Here is a 6,567-nt window from a genome sequence, read left to right as displayed (position 1 = left end):
ATGTGCCTGCAGGTCTGATGACAGTGAAGAAGGAGGAGTTCCTGGCCCTTAAGCAAGGGTCATCGTCTGTCAGTGAGTATCGGGACAAGTTTCTGCAATTGTCTCGCTATGCTCCTGAAGATGTCAACACCGACGCCAAGCGACAGTACCGTTTCCTGAGAGGCTTGGTTGACCCTCTGCAGTATCAGCTGATGAACCACACCTTCCCGACATTCCAGCACCTGATTGACAGAGCAATCATGACAGAAAGGAAGCGCAAGGAGATGGAAGATCGTAAGCGCAAGATCAGTGGACCCCAGCCTGGAAGCAGCAGCCGTCCCCGTTTCTCAGGCAATCAACCTCAGCAGTTCAGGCAGAACCAGCGTCCACCTCAGCAGCATCAGCAGCGTCAGCAGTATCAGCAGTTTCAAAGGCAGTACCCTCAGAATCAGTACCAGAACCGTCAGAGCAATCAGTCAGGAGGTCAGTTTCAGAGGCAGAATCAGCAAACACCTCGTCTTCCTGCCCCAGCAAATCAGCAGAACAGTCAGGCAGCACCAGCTCAGGTTGGAAACAGGGCGTGTTTCCACTGTGGAGAGCAAGGCCACTGGGTGATGCAATGTCCAAAGAAGGCAGCCCAGCAGCAGTCAGGCCCCAATGCCCCAGCAAAGCAGAATGTGTCTCAGCCTGGAGCAGGCAATCGCTCTCAGCAGCGCTATAATCATGGAAGATTGAATCACTTGGAAGCTGAAGCAGTTCAGGAGACCCCCGACATGACAGTAGGTATGTTCCCAGTCGACTCCCATATTGCAGAAGTGTTATTTGATACTGGAGCAACACATTCTTTCATTACTGCATCATGGGTAGAAGCACATAATCTTCCAATAACTACCATGTTAACCCCCATTCAAATTGACTCAGCCGGTGGTAGAATTCGAGCCGATAGCATTTGTTTGAATATAAGTGTGAAAATAAGGGGGATAGCGTTTCCCGCCAACCTTATAGTAATGGGTACTCAGGGAATAGATGTCATCCTAGGGATGAATTGGCTAGATAAGTATCAGGCAGTTATCAGTTGTGATAAAAGGACCATCAAGTTAGTGTCCCCACTAGGAGAGGAAGTGGTGACTGAGTTAGTCCCGCCTGAGCCAAAGAAAGGAAGTTGTTATCAGATGGCTGTTGATAGCAGTGAAGCAGACCCGATTGAGAGTATCAAGGTTGTGTCCGAATCCCCAGATGTGTTTCCAAAGGATTTACCGGGTATGCCACCAGAGCGGAAAGTTGAATTTGCTATAGAGCTTCTTCCTGGAACCGCCCCCATCTCTAAGAGAGCTTACAGAATATCTGGACCAGAGTTGGATGAGCTTAAGAAGCAAATTGATGAGCTGTCAGAGAAAGGTTACATCCGGCCAAGCACCTCGCCTTGGGCCGCCCCTGTCTTGTTCGTGGAGAAGAAAGATGGTACTAAGAGGATGTGTATCGACTATCGAGCTTTGAATGAGGTCACGATCAAGAACAAGTATCCTTTGCCCAGAATAGAAGATCTGTTCGACCAGTTGAGAGGAGCCAGTGTGTTCTCCAAGATCGATCTGAGGTCAGGTTATCATCAGCTCAGGATCCGACCTTCGGACATTCCGAAGACGGCATTCATTACCAAGTATGGTTTATATGAGTTCACAGTGATGTCTTTTGGTTTGACCAATGCGCCAGCATTCTTCATGAACTTGATGAATAGTGTATTCATGGATTATCTTGATAAGTTCGTGGTGGTATTCATTGATGACATTCTGGTTTATTCTCAAAGTGAAGAAGAGCATGCAGATCATTTGAGGATGGTGTTGCAGAGATTGCGAGAGCACCAGTTGTATGCAAAGTTGAGCAAGTGTGAGTTCTGGATCAGTGAAGTCCTGTTCTTGGGTCACATAATCAACAAAGAAGGATTGGCTGTGGATCCGAAGAAAGTGGCAGACATTCTGAACTGGAAAGCGCCAACAGATGCTAGAGGAATCAAGAGCTTCATTGGAATGGCCGGATATTATCGGCGATTCATTGAAGGGTTTTCGAAGATTGCGAAGCCAATGACAGCGTTGCTAGGCAACAAGGTTGAGTTCAAGTGGACCCAGAAATGCCAAGAGGCCTTTGAAGCGCTGAAAGAGAAGTTGACTACAGCGCCTGTCCTAGTCTTGCCTGATGTGCACAAGCCCTTCTCGGTGTATTGTGATGCTTGTTACACAGGTTTGGGATGTGTGTTGATGCAAGAGGGAAGAGTTGTGGCTTACTCGTCCCGACAGCTGAAGGTTCATGAGAAGAACTACCCCATCCATGATCTAGAGTTGGCAGCAGTGGTTCACGCACTGAAGACATGGAGGCACTATCTGTATGGACAGAAATGCGATGTTTACACAGACCACAAGAGTCTGAAGTACATATTCACTCAGTCAGAATTGAACATGAGGCAACGAAGATGGTTAGAATTGATCAAAGACTATGAGTTGGAGATTCATTACCATCCAGGCAAAGCAAACGTAGTGGCAGATGCTTTGAGCAGAAAGAGTCAAGTCAATCTGATGGTCGCTCGTCCGATGCCTTATGAGTTGGCCAAGGAGTTTGACAGGTTGAGTCTCGGATTTCTGAACAATTCTCGAGGAGTCACAGTTGAATTGGAACCTACCTTGGAGCGCGAAATCAAAGACGCGCAGAAGAATGATGAGAAGATCAGTGAGATTCGGCGATTGATTCTAGAAGGCAAAGGCAAAGATTTTCGAGAAGATGCAGAAGGTGTGGTATGGTTCAAAGACCGCTTGTGTGTTCCCAATGTCCAGTCTATTCGGGAGTTGATTCTTAAGGAAGCCCATGAGACAGCCTATTCGATTCACCCTGGCAGTGAGAAGATGTATCAGGATCTGAAGAAGAAATTCTGGTGGTACGGAATGAAAAGGGAAATCGCAGAGCATGTGGCTATGTGCGATAGTTGTCGAAGAATTAAGGCAGAACACCAGAGACCAGCTGGATTGTTGCAACCGTTGCAGATCCCTCAGTGGAAATGGGATGAAATTGGCATGGATTTCATAGTCGGATTGCCTCGCACTCGAGCCGGCTACGATTCCATTTGGGTAGTAGTGGACCGCTTGACCAAGTCAGCCCACTTCATACCTGTCAAGACCAATTACAACAGTGCAGTATTGGCAGAGTTGTACATGTCTCGGATCGTCTGTCTTCATGGTGTGCCAAAGAAGATAGTGTCAGACAGAGGAACGCAGTTCACCTCTCATTTCTGGCAGCAGTTGCATGAAGCCTTGGGCACGCATCTGAATTTCAGTTCAGCTTATCACCCGCAGACAGATGGTCAGACTGAAAGAACCAATCAAATTCTTGAAGATATGTTGAGAGCCTGTGCGTTGCAAGATCAGTCCGGATGGGACAAGAGATTGCCTTATGCGGAGTTTTCCTATAACAACAGTTATCAGGCCAGTTTGAAGATGTCACCATTTCAGGCGCTTTATGGAAGGAGTTGCAGAACTCCGTTGCAATGGGATCAGCCTGGAGAGAAGCAAGTGTTTGGGCCAGACATTTTGCTTGAAGCCGAAGAGAACATCAAGATGGTCCGAGAGAATCTGAAGATAGCGCAATCAAGGCAGCGAAGCTATGCAGACACAAGAAGAAGAGAGCTGAGTTTCGAAGTCGGAGACTTTGTTTATCTGAAAGTGTCACCGATCAGAGGAGTCAGAAGATTCGGAGTGAAAGGCAAGCTGGCACCCCGCTACATTGGTCCGTATCAGATTCTTGCAAGACGTGGAGAAGTGGCTTATCAGCTCAGTTTGCCAGAGAATTTGTCTGCTGTGCATGATGTCTTTCATGTGTCTCAGTTGAAGAAGTGCTTGCGTATGCCAGAAGAGCAGTTGCCAGTGGAAGGTCTGGAAGTCCAGGAGGACTTGACCTACGTTGAGAAGCCAGCTCAGATCCTTGAGGTTGCAGATAGAGTCACCCGAAGGAAGACCGTCAGGATGTGCAAAGTCAGATGGAGTCACCACTCTGAGGAAGAAGCAACCTGGGAGCGTGAAGATGATCTGATGGCCAAGTACCCGGAGCTCTTTGCTAGCCAGCCCTGAATCTCGAGGGCGAGATTCTTTTAAGGGGGATAGGTTTGTAACGCCCCGAATTTTGCAGTTGAATTTTTTCTTTTCTTTACTCGCCAAAATTCGGGCGTTACCTTTCCTTTTCTTTTTCCCTCGCTAAACCTTGACCTTTTCCAAAGTTCTAGCGGGATTCGGTTTGGAATTCCCGTATGTATAAAAACCCTAAATACTTTATGTTGTTTGATGCACCATGCCGAACCTTGCATTTCTTTTGATTGCTTTGAAAGTGCAAATGCATTCATGTAGAAAGATCGGATTTCGAAAATGTTTTCTTTCTCTTTTCTTTCTCTTTTCTCTCTCTCTTTCTCTCTCCTTTTTTTTCTCTCTCTCCCGCGCCGTGGGCCGACCCCGGCCGGCCCAGCCGCCCCCTGGCGCCCCCCTCTTGGGCCTAGTAGGCCCAGCCGCCCCCCCCCTCTTTCCCTTATCCCCTAACCCTCTCCCTCTCCCCCCTCATTTTCTCCCTCCCCACCCAAGCCGCCGCCCCCTACCCGCCCCCTGCCCTAGCCGCCGCCCCTGCCTAGGCCGCCGCCCCTCCCCGTCGCCGTTCGGCCGCCCCGCTCGGCCGCCCCGTCCCCGTCGCCGGTGAGCTTCCCCCTCCCCCTCTCCTCCCTCCCCCATCCCCTCCCCCCTTTCCCCATGGCCGGTTCGGCCGCCTCCCTGCCCGCCGGTTCGGCCGCCTCCCTGCCCGCCGGTTCGGCCGCCTCCCTGCCCGCCGGTTCGGCCGCCTCCCTGCCCGCCGGTTCGGCCGCCCCGCCCCCCGGCTCGGCCGCCCCCTGCGCCGCCCCCCTGCCCCGCCGGTTCGGCCGCCCCGCCCCCCGGCTCGGCCGCCCCCTGCGCCGCCCCCCGCCCCCCCGGTTCGGCCGCCCCTGCGCCCAGCGGCTCGGCCGCCCCGCCCCCTGCTCGGCCGCCCCCCTGCGCCGCCCGCGCCCGCGCCCCGCCTAGGGCCGGTTCAACCGCCCTAGGGCCGGTTCAACCGCCCCCCCCCCTTCTGTTTTTTTTATTTTTTTTTATTTTATTTTATTTACTTTCTGTGATCATAATTACTGTATTTTAAGTAGGCTAATCACTGTTCATGCTATGGGAAAATAGGAAGTTTAATTTAAAATTCCGTTATGTTGTTGACGCACGTAGTTAATTGTTTACCCTGTGCAATGTTGATCAACTAAAAGTGATTAGGTTTCCATTAGTGTATATGTAGCAGAATTCTTTTGTTAAAAACCAATTGTGTCATTAGTGCATAAGATTTAACCCCCCCCCTGCGAGACCTTTCCCGTTTCTTTCTAACCATAACAAATGCGTTATCGAATGTCATACTTGATGCATATTCGCTTTATTTGTTATCTTGTATGGTGTACTGTTCTTTTGTATTAAATATGTGGATGTATGTATGTATGTTTGCGCTCGCATAGAGAACGATCCGGTCGAAGAGCCCGAGGAATTCGCAGGAGAAGCCCCTGAGCAGCAGTCGTTTGGTGGAGGCAAGTGTCCTTTGACCTATCTATGTCCTATTCATTCTTTAATTCACCTCCCGCATTACACATTTATACCTAAGGATTGACTAGCTTTTGTTATCCATGTCCTTGTTTACCTATTTGGGTCGGATTATTACTACTTAGTCTGATGCTATTGCTCAACTCTAATCAATGAACATGATGTGATTATCTATGATACGCTGTTTTCCCGCTCTTCTTTATGATTATACTTGTGGTTTTCAAGGGGACTCGAGCGGTTTCTCGAGTGCCTCTCCGTAAGGACCTGTTCTATGGATGACCGCCCGGGAAAACAGTGCAACCATGAGGGTGGAATGGGGTGCCCTTAGCTGAATAATTAGAGGATCCGGGGTGTAGTTCACTTAGCCGTCGTGCCGTCAATGGGGCTCGGTGTATGCGGCTCGCTCTGCCAAGTTTGGGTTCGCCCCTTGGGGAGGAGTGCGGTGCATTTAGGAAACCTAACGGGTGGCTACAGCCCCGGGGAATCTTTGTAAAGGCTTCGTAGTGATGCCCTGCTGGATCACCTTGGTAGTGATCAATGGAGAGTCATGATCTCCGGGCAGAATGGGAATCACGGCTTGTGGGTAAAGTGCACAACCTCTGCAGAGTGTTATGAAACTGATATATCAGCCGTGCTCGCGGTTATGAGCGGCCAAGGGAGCTCCAATGATTAGTGGTACTTGATCAGAGACATTGTGGTACAGGTGGTTATGAGATTGATGGTTATGGTTATGATTATGGTATTGGTAAGTGGTATTCTTTCCGTTTGGAAAGGATACATTGGGCTAATAACTTGGGTTAATGTTAAAACCTGGCTTTCTACTAGTAAGTAATAACCTGACCAACTAAAAGCAACTGCTTGACTTATCCCCACATAAAGCTAGTCCACTACAGCCAAACAGGATACTTGCTGAGTATGTTGATGTGTACTCACCCTTGCTCTACACACCAAACCCCCCCCC

This window comes from Zea mays, chromosome 4, assembly GCF_902167145.1.
Source record: "Zea mays cultivar B73 chromosome 4, Zm-B73-REFERENCE-NAM-5.0, whole genome shotgun sequence".
NCBI classification, from domain to species: domain Eukaryota; kingdom Viridiplantae; phylum Streptophyta; class Magnoliopsida; order Poales; family Poaceae; genus Zea; species Zea mays.
The sequence above is the reverse complement of the archived record's forward strand: the minus strand, read 5'-3'. Positions refer to the sequence as shown.